Consider the following 27,609-nt stretch of genomic DNA (forward strand, 5'->3'; position numbering starts at 1 on the left):
TTCTCTGGATACCCTGAGCTGTTCTCTGTTCTCAGGATACCCTGAGCTGGTGGAAGGGGATGGGGAGCAGGATGTGGCCCTCACTATCCATGAGGAAATGGTTGGCGACCTGCTACAGCACTTGGATGTACGCAAGTCGATGGGGCCGGATGGGATCCACCTGAGGGTACTGAGAGAACTGGCAGAAGAGCTGGCCAAGCTGCTTTCCATCATTTATCGGCAGTCCTGGCTATCAGGGGAGGTCCCAGTCGACTGGCGGATAGCAAACATGACGCCCATCTACAAGAAGGGCCGGAGGATAGACCCGGGGAACTACAGGCCTGTTAGTTTGACCTCAGTGCCAGGAAAGCTCATGGAGCAGATTATCTTGAGAGTCATCATGCAGCACTTACAGGGCAACCAGGCGATCAGGCCCAGTCAGCATGGGTTTATGAAAGGCAGGTCCTGCTTGACGAACCTGATCTCCTGCTATGACAAAGTGATGTGCTTAGTGGATGAAGGAAACGCTGTGGATGTGGTCTACCTTGACTTCAGTAAGGCTTTTGACACTGTTTCCCACAGCATTCTCCTCAAAAAACTGGCTGCTTGTGGCTTGGACTGGCGTACGCTTCGTTGGGTTAAAAACTGGCTGGATAGCTGGGCCCAAAGAGTTGTGGTGAATGGAGTCAAATCCAGTTGGAGGCCGGTCACTAGTGGAGTCCCCCAGGGCTCAGTACTAGGGCCAGTTCTCTTTAATATCGTTATTGATGATCTGGATGAGGGGATTGAGTGCACCCCCAGTAAGTATGCAGATGACACCAAGTTAGGTGCGTGTGTCGATCTGCTCGAGGGTAGGAAGGCTCTGCAGGAGGATCTGGATAGGCTGGACCCATGGGCTGAGGCCAACTGTATGAAGTTCAACAAGGCCAAGTGCCGGGTCCTGCACCTGGGGCACAACAACCCCAAGCAGAGCTACAGGCTGGGAGATGAGTGGCTCAAAAGCTGCCTGGCAGAGAAGGACCTGGGAGTACTGGTTGATAGTCGGCTGAATATGAGCCAGCAGTGTGCTCAGGTGGCCAAGAAGGCCAGCAGCATCCTGGCTTGTATAAGAAGCAGTGTGGCCAGCAGGGCTGGGGAAGTGATTGTCCCCCTGTACTCGGCTCTGGTGAGGCCGCACCTCGAGTACTGTGTTCAGTTTTGGGCCCCTCGCTACAAGAAGGACAAGGAGGTGCTGTAGAGACTCCAGAGAAGGGCGATGAAGCTGGTGAGGGGTCTGGAGAACAAGTCTTACAAGGAGAGGCTGAGAGAGCTGGGATTGTTCAGCCTGGAGAAGAGGAGGCTCTGGGGCAACCTTATTGCTCTCTACAGGTACCTTAAAGGAGGCTGTAGCGAGGTGGGGGTTGGTCTATTCTCCCACGTGCCTGGTGACAGGACAAGGGGGAATGGGCTAAAGTTGCACCAGGGGAGGTTTAGGTTGGATATTAGGAAGAACTTCTTTACTGAAAGGGTTGTTAGGCATTGGAATGGGCTACCCAGGGAAGTGGTTGAGTCACCATCCCTGGAGGTCTTTAAAAGGCGTTTAGATTTAGAGTTTAGTGATATGGTTTAGTGGAGGACTTGTTAGTGTTAGGTCAGAGGTTGGACTAGGTGATCTTGGAGGTCTCTTCCAACCTAGACGGTTCTGTGATTCTGTAATTCCCAGCACCCATCTGTGACCTTGCTGAGAAGCAGCACAGAAACGGATCCACGGTTCCCAGGGTGTCTGACAAAGAACCTCAGCGAGAGCAGAAGGCCAAACTCACCACACAAAGTATATTCATTGCACAGTTTGGTACCATGCAGATGAGAGGAGGAATATTGCCCAGGAACACTCAAGTTCAGTGAAGGTGTTGAGAATGCCCACTGCTTTCACAGGACATCTTATTTTCACCGAGTTACCAATTTATCACATGCTGTACTTCCAACCACCAAATTAAAGACTTTTCTAATGCAAGGTAGATGGTGGAAGAAGGGAACAGCTAATAAGACATCTTGGGACTGCAGATTCTCTCATCAAACTTTTGTTACCTCCTGCTTCAAGGCAGCATATCAATACCAAAAGCAAATAATTTCTCGGAGCTTAAATTTGGTTCTCCCAGGTTTAACCTAATCTAATCTAATCCCATCCTAATACTAAGGCTCTGTGAGCAGAGGTTATTATAAAGAAGGCTCAATCAAGTATGTAATTCACCCATGGCTTTTGAAACAAATCCAAGAGCTGCCTCTCAGTCGGAAAGTCCGTTTGGCGTGAAGGCTTTCAAAAAGTGCATTTTCTGAACACATGGAAACAAAGATCAGAAGAATACTTTAATGCTGTTACAGGCAGTTGAGCAAGCCAGAAAAACAGAAAATGAAACTAAATCAACAGGGGAGCTGATGCCACACAGGCTATGCTCTGTGCAGGCTGCAAGCCTCCTCACTCACACACACCGAAAAGAAGCCAATTATACCAAGACTTAACAGGCATTAAAAACATCAAGTGTATCAACAGTACTGCTAATCCTGAATTAGAGGTAGCACATCTTACTCTTGTCTACCTCGTGGAAAGAAAGCTTGGAACATCATCACATCTTTCCTCGTAACATTCTTGCCTGAGATGCATGTATGTAGCCCCACTGCTGCCAGCAGCAATTTGTGACTGAACTTTGGACCGCCATCACCCTTCCCTCAGAACAAGGAAAACATCTCCATGCTGCTGCTTGAGCCAGAAACAAGCAGCAAAATACTCTCCTCCCATATTTCCAAGACAGGTGTTATAGATATTTTCTACTCTTAGAAGCCTATCTCTAATACTTCAACAGCACATGCTATGGAAACATACAGGTGCTGCAATAAGTTCATCTCAGCTCCCGGTAGTGACTGGCAAACCCAACCACTGCCAAGTTCCTGATAATACTGAAAGAGGGCGAAGCCTATGAAGGCTGCACAGCAGGAATCAAACCTCTCCTTCGCGCGCATGCTATAAAATGTCCCAGGTCTCTTACAGTCCACACACCAAGCTTCCCTTCTGTGGACACCAGAGGTAGGAGACACAGCATATGTGTGGCCTCTTCCCACATGGCACTTCTCCTTGGTCCAACACTGCAGGCGCAGCCAGAGCCATCTGTCTGAGGTCAAACTGCAAACCTGAGGCCACTTGCAGACCCAGCCTGAGGTCATGCTCTCCTGCTCCAACCACTGGGTAGTGAATCCTCCAGTACTGCCACATAAGCTTGCAGCACACATCTACTTCTACCCAAGTGTGCCAAGTGTAATGCACATTAGAAGCTGTGTGGCTTAAATGTGGTGGTGGTGTTTTTTCTTTTTTTTCCTTTCTTCTGTGCAGAGACTCTGCTTGTTAAACACCTCCTGCACTATTAAAACAGCTGCACACTGTGCAGCTTTGAGCGCAGAGGTCCCTGATTCATTTTTCTGTCACAGCTAAAGCCACGATGGTCATCGCTGGTTTGCAATAGCATGTTTTGAAAAATCACTTGCCATGAAAATACTCAGTTGAGAGCAGCACTTTTTTCCAGTCATCTTTCACCTCTGCTTCTTCCCTCTTTTTTTATACAAGCATCAAAGGAGACTCAACACAGGATTTCCATCAAAAGCACTGTATGTCTAAAAACTGAATCCAAAATACTTTAAAACCTTAATTCAAATACACCGGACATGCATATTGCACTTTTTTTTTCCCCAACAGCAATATCCAGTCATAGAAATTTATCCATAAACATGAGAACACGACATTCTACTGGAAAGCTACACAGACTTTTAGAATTGCCTCAGCTTGGTCTAGTTCACTCATTTAGTTTCTCTGCTTCCTGTTGTATTTACATAACTTCGTTAATATTTTCCCCATGCTATGTTTGTTTAAAAATTAGAAACTGCAAGACAGTTAAGCTCTAATGTATTAGTAAAAAAAAGTGAAGATTATGTAAAATCAAACAGGTTGCATAGTTCTTCTGAGTGTTTTAGGCATACATTCCTCAAGACAAACAGAGGATGCCTCATTCCCCTTCCCTAGAAAGGCGTCTAAAAAAAGTGTTCTTGCTGAATTTTCAAAGCATCTGAACCTACCTGTGGGGTACACTGCATGGTATTTCACAGCCCCTGGGAAGGTTTAAACCCTGTGTATGCCTTTTTGCAGCCCATACCTTTCTGCGTGGCAAGGATCAGGTCTGGAGGCAGTTGCAAGCACCATCTCTGCTCTGGAGTTGCTGCTACAAGAGCTGGTTGACGTGGTGTATTCAAAGGACTCCTCACCCTGGTGCACAGTGCCATCCCGAATCACTTCCAGTGTCAGCACACTTAAGCCACCTTCAGCATCATCACAAACCTAGACATTAAATCCAAAAACACATTAAAGGGTTCAACCTGCCTTTCTACATTGCTTTATGTTCCCTTACATCCTCACCAGCACTCACTTACTGGAAAAGAAAGGTTGGGAGGGAAAGCCTCTAGGAAGGGAAGATAACAGACAGCACCCAAACCAAAATAACCATTTAACAGCAAACCGCAATGTCCTACTGCCACCAGAGTCATGAGTGCTGTAACAAGTCCAGAAGGAAGACCCAGCAAGGACTGAGTCTGCCCTTCAGCAGTGTCCCAAAGGGAACCTTGGCCCTGGTGGTGATGGAGATGCAGCCAGCAACTGTGGTATCATGCTATTGACAACTGGCTGCTCTGAGTGTCTGGGGAGAGCAGATGATGAAAAATGGACATGTTAAAAAAGGGGGGGGGGGGGGGGGGGGGCTGACATCTCCCCCCCACATTTTATCTCTATATTGCACATTAAGATGTCAGACAAAATGTGGGAGAGCAGACTTAGAAGACAACCTGGGAGAAGACAAGGCTTAGAGGCAGGGGGATCTTATCCACGTGTTTAAGTCCCTGAATGGAAGGTGCAGCAGACGGAGCCAGGCCCTTTTCAGTGATGCCCAGGGACAGGGCAAGATGCAAAGGGCACATACAGGAGCACAGGAGGTTCACTCTGACCATCAGGGAATAGTTTTGACTGTGCAGGTGACAGAGAGCTGGCAGAGGCTGCCAGGGAGGTTGCGAGTCCCTCTCCCTTGAGATTTACAAGCACTGCCCAGACGTGGCCCTGTGTGGCCCTGCTGGAGGGGCTGGGACCAGAGGGACCCAGGGGTGCCTCCAGCCTCAGCACGTCTGGGATTGTGCCATGCCAAATGACTTCCCACTGAACATGCTGCTTCTGCACGGACATACCGGGACTTTGCAGCCTGGGTTGTCAAAGTGCAGTGCTTGCAGCATTAATTGCCAGGTAAGATGCACGGGGCAGTTCAAGGCTTGCACTGCAGTTTACAAATTCTCAGTTGTTATAGAAGAAAGGAAAACTAAATCACCCTAGGATCGCTCAAGAGCTAGAGAAAACATGTAAAACAAAAGGAAGCAGTTGAATGTATTTTTAAAAGCCTAAGACGAAGGTAGAGGCAAGGTGAGAATAAGTCTGGCTTTTGGAGATTTCTTAATGGGGCAGCAGGTTATCTGTGATTCCCAGAACACTACAAAGAAAAACAACATTTGTATTTAAGTTTGACTTGTGGGCATGCAGGGGAAAACATCAGCAGAAATGTCTCTGCCCTGCTTGTCAATGGAAAACAAGAGACAGCATAAGTGGCCAGTTCGGTGTCAGCTGCAGGTGCTGCAGTACATTTCGCAGTGAAACAAATACTCGTCCCCCTTCCAATAATTCCTGTCTCAGTAGCATGATAGTAGCACCGCAGGGGCGAGGTGTGGACTGTCAGTAACTGACCCAGAAGGCTTCTGAGCAGGTACAACACCATAAAGCTGCAGCATTAAAGTTCATGTTCTACTGTCAGCCCCGAGGCTGCCAAAAGCACGAGTTCAACAGTGAAATCGTCAGTCGCTGCAGAGGCTAGGGCAGCCAGGCTTTCTGCACAGCCCAAGGTGCCAGCCATGCTCTGTAATGTGATCTAATCTCATCGGGCTTTACAGAGAGTTCAGTTTACAATTCCCCCAGTCTATTCCATTCATCACCGAGTGAATTCACCTAAAAAGAATCCAAAAAAAAACACACCCAGCCTGTATTTTGGTGTAGTTTTCTTCCCTTAATTTTTTCTCTCCTAGAAATTGCCGCCCAAAGTGAATACTTGCACTGTTTCTGTTCCATAAACAGCTTCACGCTTAGCAGCGGGCAGCAGCCAGGTTCAGTTCTCTCTCTGATCTTGTGTTTACACGGAGCTGGAGGTGGACTTAGACCATCTTCCATATTTGGGATCTACTCAGAGCTGAGTGACCTAAGGGCAATCTACCAATGCTCCATCCATCTCCTAGGGCTGCAGAGGGGCCCTCGGAGCAAGCGGAACACAGACAGAATATGCTCCGCTGCCTCTCCCCCTGGCAGGGGCTGCCCAGGCCGGGGGCTCCTGTCCTGCCTGCGCACAGCATCTCTGCCCCACGCCCGCACAGAGCCACAAGCACCATGACTGTAACAGCCCCAGGAAAACAGCAAGTGCAGGGCTGCACAGCCTGGAGCAATGCAAGCCTCCCTGGAGGCCCATGGACTCGAGGCATCTGTGGGGCCATCGGGATGCAGCAGGTCTGGAAGGGGCACCAGCCTGCCAAAGTGTGCACCATGGTGGGTGCGTTGAGCACAGAGGGGCTGTGGGTCAGGCAGCCCCACGGAAACTGGCTGATGTGCCTCATGAGGACAGCACTACTGAAATCATACATCATGAAAATCTGCCTTAGTGAACGCTGAAATGGGAACAACAGGAAGAAAGCAAGAAGAGCCCAATGAGGCACCAAAAGCTGTTAATAAAGACAGAAGGAATTTCTGGTTAATCAACATCGAGGTCACAGTCTTGTGGAATAAATTTCATATACAGTGAATAACTCACACAGGGCGATGGCATGTTTAGCATCAACTCTTGCCAAAGATTTGTTTGCTTAATGACTTTTCTCTTCTTTTTCAGGCCAGCCACCTCTGACAGCAGAGAGCTTGTTAAAAGAGCTAAATGCCATTGAAAATGTGCTGTTAATCCTACTCATCAACAAATGCTAACCACGAAGTGATAATAAAGAGAAGAAAGAAAAGATGTAGCTCCAATCAGGATTATGCCTGGTAAATGCAGAGACCCCCATCACTCTCTGACAAGCAGCTCTCATACTGTTTCTCCAAATATATGTCACCATGCCTGATTTTGCAAAAGTGCTTTGATGTTCGTTTGCAGATGGATATGCTGCACTTTTCCTTTGGCTTGTACAAACAAAGACAGGCATTTTAGTTTTCTCGGCAAATACTGTCAGATGTTTTATGTGCAGCAATGAAAATTAAGTAAATCTTTGATATTACAAGTCTTCCTCACTTGAAACAAGCTTGGCTCAGCTACTGGTGAATGTGAGGAAAAATATATAATTTTGTTCTAGACAAATAAGTTTACACATGTTCATAATGTTTTGAATAACTCAGTGCTCACCGACTTTAATGATCTCTGCAGAATCTGTTGGGAAGCAGTAGTTGTGGAAATAAGCACATCAAACTGGCCTTGAGCTCTTCCCAGATTCTGACCTTTTCTGCACACACACCCTCTCACTCTACATCATCTCATGGATCAATGTAATTCCATCACGTTGCAGGCAACTATTCCACTCTCATTTGAAGCTTGCAGCTTAAAATTCACGTTGAGGGAGCATGCTAGCCTTCAAAAGCTTGCCTGTTCCTCCAAACAGACTGCTTTCAATGAAAAGAACAAAAATTCACGTCTACAAAAAGTCACCGCTCCTCCATCAATGCTCACCTCCCTCTGGGTGTGCCGTTCCATTTTCTTTCCAAGGAAAGCACTTTGCCACCTCCCCTCTACTCCTTTCAAGACCAACCAGTAACACTCTCAGGATGCCTGAGCAAATTCTGACTCGCAGTCAACTTCTCCAAGCAGTTGTGCATTTTGTTAAGTGCCATTTCTGAGCCTTCAAATGAGTCACTTATAAATGGCTAGGCCACTAGTAATATTATAGGGTTCAGCTAAATTTGTTCTTTATTACTACTGCTAGAAGCTACTATAAAGTAAGCCTTAGGGTCAGGGTTTGATCAAAAGCAGCACTGAAAGGCTCTCTATTTCACATGGAGGTAAGTGGAGCTAAAGGAGGAAAATAGCTCCTTCACGGAACATTGCCTGCTTATGTGATATTGTGTCTTAAAACATCTTTGCTGACATATTCAAGTAGTTAAATGGTTATCTGCAACACAGTAATGTCCTTCTCTAAAATATGAGTTTTTCAGTTAATAATGATTTTGCTCTAGAAAAGCAAGTTTAAGATATGCTTTTTATTTCTGCTTATCAGACAATATAGGTGTAAAATAACTTGGCAGTTCTTGGTATAGTACAGATATACCTATATAAAAGATAAGTAGGTATAAAAAAAATCCTTCCCCTGAATGTCTTTAGTATCTGAAAACCATTCAGAGTCCTGCTGTACTTCTGTAACATTTATGTTAGAAGTGCTTCTAAGTGCTTTTTCTTGGCCATTTCGGTTATGTTTTCCTTCAGCATTGAGTAACCCTGTTTCACAGTGTTATGGAATGCGAAGTGAGAGAGTATAGCTACCTATCTATGTCTGCATAAGCATTTCTGTTTTGTCTTTTTCTTTTTTAAATCGGGGCCGAAGTTATTTTTGAGGTATCTTCATATATCCACTAACATTTTGCTTTGCTTTTTTTTTATATATACATAGTTGCTGCTGCTCACTGCTGCAGTTAACAGTGAAGCAAATGCAGCATTTTTATTTTTTTTCCTAGAAGACAGCACTAACATCTCATGTGTTCAAGCTTCCAAATATCAGGAAGAAGCACGTGGAAGCCTTGTGAACCTCAGTGTTAATGCAAGGTATGAAGGTCCAGTTCACTTACACCAGGCTCCCTCTTTCAGAAGCTGTCAGGTCTGCCACTGCTCCTCAGTTTCACAAGCCTACCATATAGCTGATGATTTTACAACCAGCCCACAGATTAACAGGCTCTCTAAACCACAACTCTGAAGATATTACTTTTGATTTCATGAAAGTGTAAACATACTGCTGTTTTTTGTTTTTTTTTAAACATCACATTTGTTGTTCAAATATTTATCAAGCAGGAATTTTATGTGGGTGCCTCTAGGTGTTTGTTTCTGACCACTTCTCACAAGCATCCAGAATAAATATAAGCACAACTAACACTACTTGAAATGAATTACAGCTCGGACTCCAGCACTACAATCCGGAAAGCCTGCAAGTCATGGCATTTACAGAAACAGTACTTGAAATGGATACAAATACAACAGCTAGCAGCTCTGCTCTTTGCACTGGTTCCCACCAAAACACCAGTCCAGCCTGCAGTGCCCTTCGACTTCGCAGCACCAACAGGTGGTGCCGTCTCTCTGAGATGTGTTGCGCCGCCACAATCTGAATGCAGTCACCATGACACTGCCAACGTGAGCTCTGCCAGCACCTTGGGTGCAAACTGAGTGATTCCCTCGGAAACAGGACCTAACTTCTTTCCAAATAATGCAAGTCTGCACCGTTTTCAATAATAAATGCAAAACTTTTCCTGAATGGTGACAACCTTCCATAAATTAGACAGAAATACAAAGTCTTGAGGGAATAAGTTGATCTACTACTCCAGTTGGCCAGGAGGAAATGAAGGCAGAGAGAATTACTGCTACTTGGAAATTCCAAGCAAGTGCTCAGTTGCTCAGGGCAGCAGAAGCAGTGAGCATCATCACAGAAATCCCAACGTCCAAGGTGCACGACAGGAATCAACTGGGTTTCCATTTTTCCATTCCTATAAAGGCTGACTCCAAGGGAAAAGAGAATCCCTATTACGATGAAGTTTAGTTTCACACTATTGATAAAAACAGTTAGGACACCCCTAACTGTTAAAGCCAGGCGTTATCGGCCGCAGTAACTTCTATCTGCAATGAACAAGAAAGAGTAGGAGACCCCCAGCAAAGGGCTATACACATTCCGCTTCAAAAGAACATCACGCCCTTCACATAATTTTCAACAATTCTGTATATTCTAAGGTAGGTCCTTACAATTTCTTCTTCATGCAAAGATTAACAACTACTGAAAGAATAATTCACCATCTCACTTATCACCAGTGTCCTCTATCTTCTCTCATTTAGTTAGAGCTATGTCTATGCATATACCCTCCCTAAACACATTCCCACGTGTGAGCACACACTCAACCATATTGCTTTACATTTAAATAGATATTGCTTTTAAAATTTTAATGTAGATGTGACTGAAAGATCTCTGGTAGCAGAGAAATTAGATTGTGAAGTCGAGTGAGAAAGACAGAAAACACAAAAATATTAAAATACCATTTTCTATGCAAGGGGCCAGAGTTTGATCTCCTCTTTCCCTGTATAATCTCACATCAACTTTTACTGAGGCTGGAGGGGTTTAAAAATGCAAAAAGTAGGACAGCATGCTTACCCTTGCTAGAAAGCAAGAGGAGACAAAATTTGAAAGCACAAGAGTCTCTTTTTCTGCAGTTGTAAGGATCTGAAGTCCTCTCAAATCCAGACAGATGCCCTAAGTCATGAGTATCATGAAAAAGATGTGTAAAGTAGGCTGAAACTTCCTTTCCTAAAGTGGAGATTTCGTAAGTACTCCTGGGTGCTGCAGAAACCTGCATCAGCTGCAGGGCAGTCATCACTTGGCTTCTATATTCAGGCACCTGTTCAGGGTGGTTCCCCACTTCCTGTTCTAACTTCTTATTCTTCCTGACAGACACCAACTAGAAAAACAACGTTCAAAAGGAGGACATCACATTAGTTGCCCTTACAAAAAAGGGCAAAGCCGTTAGATAAAAAGGGCACAGTTGCCTTTCTATGGAAGGAGATAGGATCCACACAGATCTTTCAAGTGTTTTCCACGTGTAGGAAACTGCTGAACCAAAATACCCAGTTGCATTTCTGTATACATCACAAAGAAATGAAAGTGAGGGGAAGATGAAAAACTGCCCTGAGCTCTTTTCATATACAATTAAGGACTCAACCGGACGTTTCAATTCTTGATTTAGAGTCCTCCCCACCTCGGCAAAAGAAGCAGAGGAGCACTGCCCTTCCTAAGCCTGAACTTCTGAATTCACCCCACGTGGACAGAGCATGCTTTACCACCATAAGCTCTTCCGCAGGGATCAAGTAGATCGCTCTCCCTGTTCCCCTCACCAGCTACTGGTTCCAAGACACACTTCTAGGGGGAACAGCTAAGATGCAAACGGGACCTGAGCTCCAAGCATGGAATTATGCAAACTCTGTTTTGTGTTCTACCAGACTGAGTTATTCCTATGGTACAGAAACCTAAATGCCGACAAATCTTAAAGGTATTTTGTTACTCAGGCCTTTCAAGCTGTTGCCAGTGTTAGCAGAACGGCCCCCAAAGCACTGCACAAACTCAAGAGAATTAGTGAGCAAACGAACATTTGATAGAAGGGAGTGGTAGGCATTATTTGGGAAGGCCGGTCACTCCACGTTAGAGCTAGTAAATAGTTCGCACTCTAGGCATCCACTACAACACGAAGACTCAGAGGGCTTTGCTCTCCTGCTCTCACCACCCTTTGTATCATTAAATCAAACATTCACATAAGGTATTTAGGACCTGCTTGCCAGATTGCAAAGGTAGATGTTGCTTTTGACTCTCCCAACAGAGCCAAGCCCTGAAATGAAGCCAAGACCTTCAATCATTTGCCTTGGTTGAAACAAAAATAAACACACACCATACCATATGCACTTCTGAGGTAATTACTGCCATTAGATCACAGCCTGGAAACGAATTTTAAAATATGCAATGAGACTGAGTACAAAAACCTATGTTAAAACCGTGTTAAATGCCTGATTATACCATGCCAAAGTGAGGAGCGTGCCACTGAAAGAAGGAACTAGAACTCCAGCCCACCTCATTGAGCCCAGCCACTGTGACCTACAGGATTAAGCCAACCATCTCTTGGTAGGGGATGACCTGCAGGCTCAGCATGAACAGGCCAGTTACCACAGCTGAGGTAATTCTGCCTCTAGAAAAATAGAGGCTGTGCTCCTACAACCCTGCCTGAAGCACACATTGTGTCTACTGTGTGTTCCCTGCTCCCTGTTCTTCGATTTCAGTTTCTAGCTGTGCATCTCCGCTACTGCAAAAGGGCATACCAGCTGAGCACCACGCAGCCAACACTCATTCTGTCCAGCCAGCTGCCCCCTGAACTCTACAGCCTGACACTAAGACCTCCATCTCCTTGCATGGAGTGCTGGAAAGGGACACAAGACATAGAGAGCACAAGCCAATTTCAAGTTCCGGACCAGCTTCATAGCTCAGCAAAACAGCTTTCTCGTAACATCGTAGTGTGAAACCATTTCAATCCAGTTTTAAGTGATTTACCTGTGTTAAGTCAGATCTTACCTAACAACATCCCCAGTTGCTGCACTCATTATCATCAATGGTTTCAAATGCTGTATTGTATGCTAGAGAGAAGACTGAGGACTGCAACGCATCTACAACTGAGATGAAACACTTTCTGGAAAGTGTAAATGGAAAAAAAAGAAACTAGTCTGTACTGGTACATGGGAGAAACAGCAGAGCACCAGTGAAGTTGTCGACTTGCATCGTGGCTGCCACAAGCATACTCCTTAGCCGTAGGGTGACACTGGTAGCCCTGTCTGCCCTTCCCCTGACCTTGCTATTACTTTCAAGACATCAGAGACTGCTCCTCACTGTGGCTACAAGGTCCTTTGTTAAAATTACTGCTGCTGACCCAGTGACAACACCACCAGATCTTTAGCTTCTGACTCAGAAAACAGTCATTCAAATGAAGGATACACTGACAGCCCATTAACTACAGCAAAGATTGTTGTTGCGGCTACAGTTTGAGAGAGACCTATTTAAAAATAGATTAGGGTTTTGGAAAGCACTCAGCTTATTCTGCCTTTTTCCCTCTTCCCTGTGAGACAAGTTACCAAACCAAATTGGGCATTTGCTTCCCCCTGATCTAGTTACAACTTCATTATGGCAATACTGGCCAGCAGAAAGTAACTTATTAAATAAATGCCATTTAAGTGCTTCTACCTGGGCAGTTGTTTCAGAGAAGGGAGATGGGGCAAAGAGATGGGCTGGACAGCCCTGCCCCCTGCTGCCCTCTCTTGCACAGCTGGGTGGCCCTGCCCAGCAGGAAGCCAGTGCTGCAGTAAGAGGCCAATTGAGACAGCCCATGCCAGGCCTCGCAAGCTGCTTACAAGCACCACAAGAAGATCCTCATTCCCATTACACAATCTCAGACCTGTGCACTTGGACAGCTGTAGCCAGTGCTCCTGCAAGGTGTCTTTGTTGAGGGTTTCTTGTACCTTCTCGAGACCAACAGCCCCCAAGGAGCTGCCATGCCACAGGCCCAGCAGGGACCACGTCGCACCAGCAGGGCAGGCGACTTGTCCCAGGAAGCTCTTCCCCATTGTAGTGGGTTTATGTGGCAAGGTTTTGGTAGCAGGGGGCCATAGCGGTGGCTTCTGTGAGAAGGATCTAGAAGCTGCCCCATGTTTGGTAAGGGCCCCACTGCTGACCAGAGCGGAGCCAATAAGTGATGTTGTTTTGCGCCTCTGTGAGAGCATATTTAAGACAGGGAAAAAAAATGCTGCACCTCACAGCAGCTGGGGGAGTGAGAGGAGTGAGGAACAGCCTTGCAGGTGCCAAGGTCAGTGAAGAAGGAGGGGGAGAGGTGCTCCAGGCGCCGGAGCAGAAGTCCCCTGCGGCCTGTGGTGAGGACCATGGTGAAGCAGGTTGTCCCCCTGCAGCCCATGGAGTACCACAGTGGAGCAGGGTTCCATGCTGCAGCCCATGGAGGAGACCACGGTGGAGCAGGTGGACCTGTACCGACGGAGACTGCGGCCTGTGGAAGACCCCTGCCGGAGCAGATTCCAGGCCGGACCTGTAGCCCGTGGAGAGGAGACCACGCAGGAGCAGGTGACCTGGCAGGAGCTGCTGCCCGTGGGGGATCCAGGTAGGAGCAGTTCGCTCCTGAGGGATGGACCCCGTGGTACAGACCCATATCTGGAGCAGTTCTTGAAGAGCTGCTGCCTGTGGGCAGCCCACGCTGGATCAGTTCAGTAAGGACTGCATCCCGTGGGAGGGACCCCACAGCACAGGGGATGAGAGTGACCGAGAAGGAGTGGCGGAGAAGAAGTGCTATAGACTGACCATAACCCCCATTCCCCCGTTCCCCTGCACCACTTGGGGGGAGGAGGTGGAAGAGGGTGGATGGGGGGGGGAAGGTGCTTTTGGTTTCTTTCCTTTGTTTCTCGCTTCTCTAGCTTGTTAGTAATAAGCAATAAATCTTACTATCTCCCTATGCTGAGTCTGTTTTGCCCATCACGATAATTACTGCGTGATCTCCTCGTACTTATCTCAACCCTTGAGCCCTTTTCATCATATTTTCTCCCCGTTCCTCTTTGACGAAGGGGAGTGAGAGAGCGGTTGTGGTGAAGCTTGGCCGCCCACCTGAGTAAAACCACCACACCCATGTACATGTTGCGCTGCAAAGCCCTAGTGTGCTGTGTTCCACCCTAGAGACAAGCACAGGTATTTCTACCAGCCACTGCCAACAAATTAACTTCTCAAGGACATGTTCGACCTCAGGCATTTACAGCAAGCAAGACCAGCCCAAACCACAATACTGCAGACTTTTGGGGAAGGCCTGCTTAACATCACCTGTTGATGCGCATCCAACACCACATGCAGAGTACCTGAAGATATCATCAATGTGCAAAAGGCTAATTAAGACCTTCATCTGTTCATAGTGTTCATAGCATGTGCTCAGACCATCACTCACAAGTCAAATACTCCCACCACCCCCTGCCACGGCACTCAACCCCAGTTGAAGGACTGGACACAAATAATGGCTACAGAACATGGGGCACTTCTTGGTCATTTCACTGCGGTGGCTGGTCATTTCACTGCGGTGGCCAGAGATGACTGTGCTAGCCTTGATTTATGGTTTAGGTTTTTTTTTGGACATCAAAGGGTAGATAAGCTTTAGGAAGGCATTTGAAAGAAAACAGTAATGGCACCAAGAAAATCCAACCCAGCATCAGTGTACGTATATAAACTAGCCTATTTATGTGTGCGTACACACAATTCCTCCAATATTGTTGGCAATCAACAGATAATTGAAATCTGCCAGATCGGAGCAGAACAAGAAGAATGCTCAAAGTTCATGAAACACATCTTAAGCTACCAACTTTCCGGGACGATAGGGTTCATAAAGTTCACAGGCAAGATCAGTTAGCATGCCAGTCCAGAAGATCCCATCTTGGTTTCGTCTAAGTATTCAATTCTCTGTCCGAGACCACAAGCCTTAACCACACAGAAATGAGGGCACTTACAACCACTGCCACATCTGCCAGACCTGATATTTGTTCAGTGTGATTCATCACCCACACTCCCCTTCTCTTTGCTACACAATTTCAAAAGTACAATTAAACAACTTGAGAATTTTTTTATTTTGAAAGGATCATTTGAGATGGTCTCACATTAGCTTTGATTTATGTCCCCCTTTAATGACATAATCCTCAACATCCATTTCCTGACCATTTTGCAAAGATAGCTGTATTATTAGAAGAATGTTTACTTGCCATCTAACCTCACTTTAAACCAAATGTACAGTGAGTTTTCCCCTCTACAAAGAGAAACTGTTAAACAATCTTTTCCACAGGCCTATAATCAACCCTTTAAATCACACTTGAATAACAGACTTTCATTTATCAATTGATCCACTGTTTCCCCTCACCCCTTACTTCTTTGGGTGCAGCAGATAAAGACCCGGCTGTACCAGTACAACCCATTGCTTTGTAACCAAACTCTGCATGAGAGAAACATTCCCCTCTTTTCTTTTTGTGGTGGGGAGAGAGGGAACAGAGAGAGAATAAGAGTTTTGTTTCCTCATTTCTGCCTTCTCTGAGTAAGCTTTTTTTCCCCTTGTTCTTTTGCTTTGTTTTGAGGCTCTGGGAGGAGGGTAATGGTGGTGGCTTCTGTTCCTCTCAAATCCTCAAAAGCCATTGTGTAGGCAGGTCAAAGAGAAACCAAATTAAAAACTAACAACTTTTGAATTTTGGCAGCCAAAGTTAATGTTGACTAAGAACCAAAAAGAAGGGGGAGGAGGGAGGAAAAAGTGGCCCTACGGAAAGCAAGGGCCGGCGGAGAGATCTGGAGGACGGCAGGTTTAGAAGGGGCAAAGCTGCTCCTTTTGATGTGGGAGGTCTGCAAGTAACCTACTGGGACACTCCCTGGGCTATCTCATTAACCATGTCACCAAAGCCCCCCAAGGTCCAGAGAATCATAACATTATCTCTGACATTACCACACAGATACAAGGTTCCTCAGGCAGTCTATAAACATGCCTGTAGTAACCAATTCATCGTGCCTTGACACCCCTGCAAGGGCTGGATGCCCTTTAGTGAGCCGCATGAATTGCCCCAGTCATTCATCAAAGTTTCTCAGAGTGCATTTCACACAGCATTAAATTTAATTAAAGCAACATTGACTGCATTGTAATCCTCTAGAGGCTCTTCGTCAGAAGAAGCTGGAACACTTTCTACTTAAATATCTATTGTTTAGGTGGGATTTTTTTTCCCTTTCATTGTCTCAACCCAAGTGATTTGCTGCCTCTCCCTGTTTCCTATTTGAAAACTTATATCTCATGAAAAAGTTGTGCAATGACAAGAGGAATCCCAGCCCGGGAAACAATTCAGCTCTGATGCACGTGCCTGTAAATGCTCTAAAGAACGGAAGATGGTTTAAATAAATATGCAAAACAACAAGACACTCGACGCACACAAAAGATGATTAATAGCAGAAAGGAAGCTGGCAGTAAAAGCTGCTTATTTGTCTGTGGGCATCTGTCCATGTCTTCCCACTGAGGTGCCTCAGACATGGGCCAGCATCGCTTCTTGTTGCTGCTGTGATGAGCGTGGCTCCAGATCCACACAGTGCTGCCCAGTCCGGGGAGTCCCTACCAGCACGCACAGTTATAGCTCAGCCCCACATCCATGCAGGGCAACAGCAGCTAGCATTATCCTGGTGGAGGACAGACCACTGAGGTCTCTTGCTAGCTGTTGATCCATGCTGGAATCCCATCGGTTTCCCTTACCTTGTATTTTGTTGTTCCCTCCTAGAGCAGCGCCAGAAGACGAGTTGTCTCAGGGTCCCTTCTAGCAGCTGCCAGCAGTCTACCAACTCTGCTCTTACTTGGTGGGGGGATTTGCCTGGGAGAAGACATGGAAAACAGACCACGTAATTTTCAAAATGAAAAACATTCCAACACTGCATTGCAGTTAACATGGATGGAAACATAGTTTTGCACAAATGGGGACAGCTGCTGTGACCGCTTTTCCTTCTCTTGACCAAGTGGAGGGTTTGAGACCCATCTTTCTGTGCGCAGCAGGCCAGGGAGTGAGACCTCATCTCTTTTCACAAGCTATGCAACACAAAAGCCACAAAGGTCCCTCGCTGTTGTAAAAGTGAACTGCAGAATAGAATAACAAAATTGGCAGTACTACATGATCTAGACTAAGATTTGCTGGTTAAACCACTGAATTTTTATCCTACCATCTCCACCCCCCTAAATAATGGATTTTGTTTCTGTTGTGCCAGTAATGTTTTGTTGTTCCTGTTACCAAATAACTTTAGATGACCTGTTCTCAATCTGTCTTCAACAGCCACAGTAACAGTAGCACCCTCCTTGTTTTATTCCTCCAAGCAACCCTACTGAAAAATTCGACCTCATCATTACTGTTCCGGGAGCCTGACAGTTTCTGTTCTTTCTATTTTAACGTGGTTTAAAAAAGGAGAGTATAATATGAAGAGCACTCATCTTGCCATCATTCATAGTTATCAGTGAATGACAAAGAAAATGTCAAGCAGTTTTGCATTTCTCCAAGTAAAAGCAACTAGGCCATTCTGACCAGAATGGGACCTGCTTAGGAACTGCAGTTTCAAAGGGCCTGACAGAGGGGACTTGGGAGAAATTCTGTGTTATGTTCTGCCAAGATCAATGTTATTGTTTATCTGAGAGGAGAGTTTATTTCAAGTTCTCAGTACTTCTTATAGCTCCTCATGTGAGACCCTCTGCTGCCATGCTGTCATGGAAATGGTTCTGCAAAATCACAGGAGGCCAAACACTTCCTTTACTTCCTTCACCAGATGCACCCGTTACCACCAACACATCAACTACAGTGCAACACAGTGCACACTACTTTGACACCTAGCCTCGTTGCCTAATGTCTGCCAGGTCTAAGATGTAAGAGGAGACTGAAAGAGATCAGCAAAGCTTCCTCCGGGTCCTGAGCCTCATGGCACACCCTTCCCCAGGTAAAAGTCCAGATGCAATCAGGCAGAAGTAATATTAATTCCAACACCAAATTGCTATTTCACAGCTGTGGACTCAAAGCTATCTTTCAGAAGTCTTCAGCTGATGTCAAGTGAAAAATGCTCTACAGAAGGTGTAGAATAGCAGGAACCAGCAGCTGGGGAAGAAATGGCCTCTGCTCCTCATCTCCCAGCAACTTTCTCTGCGTCAGAAGGAATGAGCGCAGCTTGCGTAGACATAGCCCACAGTAATCCTGGCAACACAACTCTACCAGGGTGCAGGCCCCACTTCTCCATTACCCATAAATGCATTCCCCCCAGAAAAATGTTTCTTTAAATAAACATTTCTGCTTTCAAGACACTCAGATGACTCAAGGAATAGCCTCAGTTTTTCTTGCATTGCCATGAGTTCTGCTTTGTGCTGCTGGAGTGTGACTCTGCTCGATATGGAGCTGAAATAAGGCACAAGTCCACTATGTCTTACCCACAAGCCCACCAGACAGCAGAACCAGTGCAGCAGTTGTGGGCTACCTGTAAGTGCTGGATTACTGCTGCACAGCACACAGATCTTACTACTGTAATGGTGCAGTCACACCCCCTCGGACAATCTCAGTACTAAAACTTGAGCACGTTATACTTCACATGACCTCCTGCTGCTTTAGAAAACAAAACTCTAACTTTACTCCATTCTCCCTTGGTATTTACTTCAGTTTCCTTTTCAAGTTTCTCAAACACACAATAAGCTTTTGATTATCAGGATTTTAAGTGCTCCACTAGACACCCAGTGTGTATTTATGAATGGAATTAAGAAAGAAGCAATCTGACTCCATCAAGGGAGCATTTGCAGCTACTCTTAAGTGTTACCCAGTGACATAAGTGGAAATTCAAAAGACCTAAAGGTTTCTGGCCTTCATTTTTTACATTTATTTAGTCACACCCAGTAGAAGCCATAGGAGTTCACGTTTGTCATTTCGTGACTTCTGTACAACCAGTTCATTTACTGAACTGAAAATTATTTGGATTGCTTGTGTATGCACCTTCTAAACTATAAAACTGCTTGCCTTGCAAAGGAATGTTAATAATCCCACTGCTATTTAGGACAAAGTATTTGGGTTGAGGTTTTTTTCCTCCACAGATTTTGAAGTCACATTTTCACCTTCCTGTTGCAATTCTCTGTGAATTCTCATAGAAGTACATGAAACATGGATTGCAGATTCATTATTAACATAGGATGAGCCCAAGTGAGTTGCCCCCAAAAGAAAACAAGAAAGGGGTATCTGTAAGGGGTGGTATATAAGGTCTGCGTGTCTGTTAAGCCCTGCCAGTCCACAACCAGTCCTTAACTTTATGTCCAACCTTAGCATTAAGTATTAAACGCACTTGAGAATTCTTTTTACCATCAATAGGTGTGTTTATAAATGAGCCTACAAGCTAGCAAGTTTCTTTGCAAGACACTGCCTACCCTTCAAACATGAGCAGCCTGCCCTCTACAGAGAATTTTTTTGATGCACCAAGTATCAGGAGAAAGAGAGAAACAAAGGGAGGTGAGTGGCACTTCAGATACAACAGGGATCATAGACCAGTTCCAATATCTCCATAAACTGCCATCAGGAAGCAAGATTTCCAACACACCACGAGGAAGAGTGTGTGAGCCCTCCAAGGACACCCAGACGTGCTGTGCTCTCACCTAAGGTCTTTGTGCAGGCTCACAAGCTTTCCCCAGTGTGCTCAGTCACTGACATTTTTGGTAAGAATCATTTCTCATCACCTCCCTTGATTCCAGAAAAGGTCAAGTCTGAAAGGCTCGTTACAGCACCCTGCACCTGGTGCTCACTACAACCCAGTGATTTCTGGTGCAGCTCGTGCCTTGGCCACTACCTTTAAAACGAAACTACAGATGAAATAGCAGGAAGACAAGAAAGCCATTTCCCTCTCTTATAATACAAAAGGCATCACAGCCTGAAGGGGGGCTTCAATGAGCACCCACAATATCATCCCCAAAAGAGGGAGATGTCTGGCTGCCAAACTGCTGCTACACCAAAATGTGGCAGCTGCCTCCATGTGCCAGTGGCCAGGGCACATGGACCAGGCCAGGGCTGCCAGTGCCATAGCGCCCACCCACACGTAGCAGGACACAAGGCACGGAAGTTTGGCAAAGCTTCAGCTCTCGTTGCCACAAGGCCAGACTTCCACAGGTGGTAGCAAAAGTGCAGTTTTTTTCTCTTAATGAGTCATTGCACATATTGAGGACAATGTCTACAAAAATTAAGAAGTGGATTAAGAAAAGCATCTGTCAGTGTCCAGGCACCCCAATCTCTTCAGGCATCCAGGCGTAGAAGTTCAGTGTTCCTTGGCATTAATTCCAGTCTCCAAGGCAAGGAAATACATTGGAAGTGCGGAGGAACTTCTGCCATACAGGAAGGAAGTCCAGGCTGCCCCCTGACTGTTCCATCTAGGCAGGTCCCACACCCTCTGTTACACCTGCCTCACCCAAACCCATGACGCATATCCAGCAAGCCCATCCTCTGTGCCAGAGCTGCGGTGCAAAATGCTCTCCCCACCAGAGCCCCGAGCTGCGCAGTGCCAGCGATGCTGCTGCCTCCTGACTCGTTGTAAAGGCCCTGACTAGGCAAACAGGAAGACGGATGGTTATTTGGGCAAAGTTGGGCCACCATGATGGGAAAGGTGCAGAGGGAAAACATTATGAGCAGAGCTCCTTTGAAACAACCTGACAGTTGATTGATGAGGATCCATAAAATGACAAAGGCTCCCTCTGTAAAGCCCCTTGCTACCAATGTCTTCTCCCTGGGAAACTAATTACCCTGTACTGTCACTGAAAATATTATTTTTCACGTAATTATTTTCCCTTTTCAGTGAAAAAGTGACCATGCTAAGTCTCCCCAGGTCTTTTTTTTTTTTTCTTATTGTCAAAAACTTGAGCTGAAAACACTACTCAATGCTGTTCGTGTGATTTTAGCTAACGAGAAGGGGGGGGGGTGCATCTTGGTGATGCTGACTTCCCCTGGCTGGCTCACAAATTCCAAAACCTAGTCCTCAGAACATTCTTACATTCCTTAGCAGCAGAAGAAAACAAGCTCTTACTTCCCAGAAGAAAACATGTTGTTTGATCACTCATTATTATTTGCCTAACTGATGTACCACAGCACCTGATGATTTTGAGGTTATCACAAGAAAAATGGGTTGATAGTAATCCAGCAGCTAGATATGAATACAGAGGGTCTAAAGTTTCCTAATCTGCATTCCAAATCCATTACGCATTAGCTCTCCTGACAAAGACACAAAGAAGAGAAATAAGCTGTCCCTCAAAGTGAGGAGCAAGATTACATTCGGCTGCAGAACCACTCACTCACAGCTGTTCTTAGAAATGAAGCTGTCCCAGCTCAGTCAGCACGTCATCGCGAGGAGCCTGATGCTGCTGCCCTTACTTTAGTGAGGCTGCCACCTCCTGGGCCGCCTGGCAGGCCTCCATCCTGCAGCGCTGGGCATGGGTATGGAAGGCTGCGTTCTGAGGAAGAGCTTCTGGAGGGAAGCAGCATCCTTTGTGAGACTTGCTGACACAGTTGCTGTGGCCACAGCAATGCAAGAATGCATCATAAACTGTACTGCTCCAACTAAATAGTGACAATCCTGCTCTGCAAATCCTGCTTTCAGATAAAGCTGCACCAGCACACATGCACACAGAGGACTGTTGGAAGAAGTGTGCTCATTCACCACCGACAACAAAGTTACCAGCATCAGCCAACAGCAAATCCTGGTTAGAAACAGCCAAGGCCAGAGGGAGCCTTCTGATGACTGAACTGCAATTCAGAAGGCCAAGAGCTCTCTCCAGCAACATGACCAAAGCTTCCCTGTTGCCAGCATGTGACAGATCAGGCTCTCCTGCATGCTGCATTTCCTGTGGGAGCTGTTGTCAACTTCCCCCAGCTAACACCACCAACTCCAGTAAATGTTGTCACATAATCTACTAATGACAGAAGCCTCTGGTTAAGTTATTCTATACTGTAGGGCACATTGAAAAATCACCTTTGTTACCACCTCTAATAAAACCTTTATTTCTTACCAAAGCTTTATTCGGAGGTGAACAGATAGAGAGCTTCTCTGTCACCTTTTCAACAGTCAGGACACAAAATAACTGAAATGGTAAATGCCTGACAACTGCATACCACAGTGCCAAACAGGTGAAATAGGCAGCACTGATATTATTTGGACAGACTTATTGTTAGAGGAGGAAATGTCTGCTGTTCAGGCTTCTTACAAAATGTTATTACTGAACTATAAGCATCCAGTCTGTGCTGATCCCGAAAAAGCTAAAAAGGCACCCGCCGGCCTGTTTTCTCTGTCACAAACAACTCCCATGCTTTCCTGCCAGTCATTTTCAGTTTAGGCTTTCAATGAACATGAAAGCCATCTGCAATTCCTCACCCCTACAAGTCAACCTGGAACAAAGACACAGGTTACTTACACAGGTATGCAACATGCTATCTATAAAACGCCTGTCCCTAGAAAGAGAATCTGTCTAAATAGCCAAATAAAAACCATATATTTAAGTCAAATATTATTATTTTTTTCCTTCTTCAGTTACAGGCTCTGCTTAGGAGGAAAGCTAGACATTTCTAATCCTGTGCCACAGTCCTATGTCACAAAGACCTTGTGTCTTGGATGTGCCAATGCATTCTGTTATCTCATCGCTTGTTAAGTCTCCTGGATCTGATGGCACATGCCTTACTTCAGCACAGTTGTACGAGTCAGCTGATGGACACTGCCAGGGGAAAATTTACTAGAAGTGAAATACCCTCTTACCAGCCATGTTCTTCTTTATTTAAGTACCAACCCACTACAGCATGGGTGAGTGGCACAGACTTACTTGCAAGTATTATACTTGCAAGTGCAGTTTTGGTCTTTGATGCCAATGCAAATTAGTAAAAAGAAAGTCCAGTGAACAAAGAAACGTCCTCCTTTAAGGAGCATTGCTTCGAGTTGTTGGTTAATAAGTTTTCCTATCATGCTTCACTGTCATACATAGGAGGATGGATCACTGCACACAGAGACAATGCCATCTATGGAACATATTGTTTATCAGAATTATCAGGGGATGAAAATGTCTCCAAAATACAGATGAGCTGCTCTCACACAATTTTTTTATTTTATTTTTTTTAAATCCTGTCTGCAAACATAGTAGGGAATAGGAGAAAACACTGCACCAATTTCAGCACTGGTCAGTAAATTTCGCCACCACTACTCTGAACTCTTAAAGCCTGGCCCAATGGTCACAGCGAAACAGTCAAAATAATGTCACTAAGCAACATGCAAATTTACCCACTTCTCTATCAATTCCAACAGTACTGGAGGTACCATTTATTACAACAAACTTCTTAAGGAGTAAAAGACAGTCAACGTGAGAGCAACACAAGGTTTAATGCTCTCTTATTTTAATAGTCAAGCAAGACATCACCTACAGGTAAGTTACGAAAAGTCACTGTTTCGTCACCAGAAAGCTTAACTGAGTCAACATACAAGTCCTGTTTGCAGTAAATGTATTTAAAATGTACAGCTATAAAGAATGCAGTGACTGGAAAAAGACCACTACCTTCTTTTTTTTTTTTTCCCCCCATCATGAAAAAAAGAAGCTCACATATCACATTATTCATGAAAATGCAATGGGAAATGTAAATGGACAGATTCATTTACCAGACTGGAAATTGAACAATTGGTCAGTGTAGTTCTATGACAGGCCATGATCTCAAGATAACCAGCAAACTAACTTACTTGGTCAATGGCCAAGGAAAATAACTTTCATCCTTTGGAACTTGATAATCTGATCTACACCAACAAGGTCCAAATTCACATATAAAGTTTCCACAACTCTAGCTACATGGACCATTATCCTAGCACAAGAGGGAACAACAAAGCCCTGACCCACAGCCCAAAGCTCAAGGTTTAAATATGCCTTCGATGCACATCTAGGAGATGGAATCTGTTCCAAGAACAAGCGACCTTCTCTTGGGGAGAAAAAAGGAAAATCAATCTCCAAGCCTGGGCAAAAGTAATGCATGTATTTCTGAAAGGTGCCACAGCAAGGTTTGGAAACTCTTGGAAACATTTTAAATACCATCTGTGACCCAGAAACCTGCCTCTGCAAAGCAGGTGGTTCTCCGTAGTCCTCGTGCAATAAATAACAGGTAAAACTTTATTAGGCTACTCCTTAGATTAAAATTTGCATTCTAAACCAAAAGAAGACAAAGTACAGAAAGTTTGTCAAATGAAATATGAGTCAACCTTCGTTCTTAAATTTAACTAACATCAACAAAATGAATTGGATGAAACTTACAGATTGTAATTTAGAGAGAGCAAGTGACTCCATGTAGCATACCTGAAATGCTTGGGCTGACTCTGCACTGCTAAGCAGTAGCTTGCATGCATAACTACTGGGTATGCAAACTGCCCCAAATACTGGTGAGGGAGAGGGGCTAATCTGACGTGCATGGAACTGAACCCTCATGGAACTCCTGTAGAGAGGGATTTTAACACTCAGCCTCCCCAGACCACCTCTGCTTCACTCCCAAGACCTCATCCAACCTTTGGGTACCCAGGCAACCCTGGTCGCCTGGAACAGGGATGGCAGAAGGCACGTGACTAGACACTCGGCCTGCTGGCCCTTATAGAAGTCACATTTCAGAGAGAACAAACATAAACACACAACATCAGTTGGCAGTGGTCACGAAGAAGCTATTTCCATATGCCTTGCTATTGTAAGCTCAAAAAGCAACCAGTAGAGTTTCCATCATCTGTGAATTGGATACTTCTGCAATCATAGCTGCCATAGTCCCCACAGAGCAACACAAAGATTATATTACAAAGGGCAATGAACTATTGTAGTAATTGCTATTACAAGCTCCACAGAGAAGTCAGAGTGCATAATGTTGCTGAACTACTGCCCTCCTGAAGTCAGGCTCTTAATTCCCATATTATTTAGTAAACGTTAATTATTTCCAAATGGTGGATTTCCAATGGTGCAAATCTCCATTTCAATGCAAATCATTTCATCATAGCAACTACTTAAGACCTCAACTGTATAGTCTCTAGCCTTTCCGCCATAAAACACATTTCCATAGATTTCTAACACTGTTAACAAATCGGTCATCAGCTTCCTCTTCCTTTATGTACATGGCCCACGTTCCATATTTTGCCTCTGATGCAGTGAAAGATATTGCATCTACCCAAAGCAGTGAGGGCTGCCGAGGTCAATGCTCAGGGTATCACTGGCTGTCAGGATACCCACATGGGACCCCTCAAAGCAACTGCTGGCACAGGCAAGGAACTTGATAGACATTTTCAAATACCATCCCTTCAATGGCGCAACAGAAATGTTTTTGGTTACGCACTAAACATGTTTGTCTGTCTTTATTCATTAATGGCACATTCCCCAGAAGTAGCTCAGCGTTTACTGAAGATTTATTCATTCTGTCCCTGCAGTAGCCAGCAGCATATGCCCTGGGAAGGTCCACAGCACGTAATCCACCCTATCAAAACTCTCCAAGCAAAATGTATTCCTGCAGTATATTCTTTTTAGCTTATGTACCTGAGAATCACCACACAGTGTGAGGTGTTTGACACAAACATCAAGAAAAAAAGTACACACAGAGCACAACGGATGGAACAAACAGTGTCTGTCAGTAACGTAAGTAATTTATGAACACCGGTTTCCATTTCCTTCTATGCTCTTCATATACATGTATATTTATACATATTTATGTAGGTAAATGGGACAAAGGCACAGGATCATTTTTCACATAAGCATCTTAAAGACTCTGTGGATCCCCACACCCAACACACATTCTTTTCCCCAGCTTTCTGTGGTGGCATTAGTGGCAAAGGCCCTTTGGTGCACAAGTGAGATGTGCCAGCACAAACACTGACACAAGAGGACTGGGCACACCTTGACTGGAACCCTAAAATTCAACCACTGTGGATTAAACACACTTAAATCTTGTAAGCATCTGACCCTACATCTAGAAAGCCTATTTCAGGTACCTAGGTGCAAGCCGTTTTCATGATCGTAACACCCAATAACCCATCATTTTACAACATCTACACCAGTTCTCATGTGATCTGCAGAATCCTTTACTCTACCACTTGAGCATCTTAATTGTCCATCTTAACCATCAGCAGAAGATGCAAGACAGCATCCTTTAGACTTACTGCTGCCTTGTTTGTAACTGACATTTGAATTTCTTACAAATCAAACTCAGTAAGCAAACATCCCATCACTGCCACTTAACCGATGCCAGAATTGCAGTTTTAACTCAGTTCACTGTCTCTACGCACACATGAACTTCTGCCCAGCTGATTACACGAACGGATATCCTCCACCAGACCCCATGTCTCATTCATTCCAGTTCCCCGCTTCAGTGGCCAACAGCAAAAGGTTAGGAGAAGCATACAGAATTATGGAATCATATCCCTTCTCAACCCCTGCAGACAGCTGTGTCCTAACCATTTCCTAAGCTAGACATTACTATACTGTACTTAAAAGCTACAAGTAGCCTTACAGATATTTTGTCAAAACCCCTTCCTCTTTCAATTCATTCATAGTTTTTACACCAATAGAATTCAATAGACATGACTTCAACGGGATCAGTGTGTACCATATTTCCCCCCCACCCTTTTTTTTTTTTTAAAATCCACTAAAAAGGAACACACAAAATCTTGCTATCAGTTCACTTCCTTGGGTTACTCCATTTCAGCTAACACGAAAAGTGGCAACCAGCCGTTCTCTTCACCTTCTTCATGCTGTCCCTAAGTGTACACCTCTGTCTGTCTGATAAACCCTACTGAATAACTTGGTCAAAAAAGGGTGTTTTTTTATTTACAAGGAGGAAAAAGAAAAACCTGTCCTTGGCCTAACTGATTCGCTCCCTGTACACTATCCTCTGAGGATCATTTTTCTGATCATTTAAACAGATTCAGCTGTGGGGCAAGGATCCGGATCACTGCCACATTGTGGGGTTTTGTTTTGTTTTAGAAATAGGTAAATAGAAACAGAAGAAGGGAGGCAACAATTAAGAGAGCTGAGAAAGAAAATCCTTAGGTATTAAGCAATTTGTCTCAGGTTGTCCGTCATCATTTTCCCTCTCCGAGCCTCACCAGGAAAAAAGAAAAAAAGGCATCTCGCAGTGAAAGAGACACGCTGGTGGATGTCAGACATTTAGAGGAGAAGATCAC

At 45.0% G+C, this 27,609-nt stretch overlaps 1 long non-coding RNA gene across 7 annotated transcripts in view; it reads right to left on the bottom strand.

Annotated features, from left to right (window-relative positions):
* Nucleotides 1-27,609, bottom strand: part of LOC121069194 — a 127,216-nt gene that overhangs the window by 58,084 nt on the left and 41,523 nt on the right. For all 7 annotated transcript variants that reach the window (XR_005819327.1, XR_005819326.1, XR_005819325.1 and 4 more), the window contains 3 exons: nucleotides 17,150-17,264; nucleotides 4,158-4,339; nucleotides 2,210-2,291 (listed from right to left, as the gene is read on the bottom strand). This is a non-coding gene — a long non-coding RNA (uncharacterized LOC121069194). The remainder of the gene's footprint in view (nucleotides 1-2,209; nucleotides 2,292-4,157; nucleotides 4,340-17,149; nucleotides 17,265-27,609) is intronic.

This window comes from Cygnus olor, chromosome 4 (genome assembly GCF_009769625.2).
Source record: "Cygnus olor isolate bCygOlo1 chromosome 4, bCygOlo1.pri.v2, whole genome shotgun sequence".
In the NCBI taxonomy this organism is placed as follows: domain Eukaryota; kingdom Metazoa; phylum Chordata; class Aves; order Anseriformes; family Anatidae; genus Cygnus; species Cygnus olor.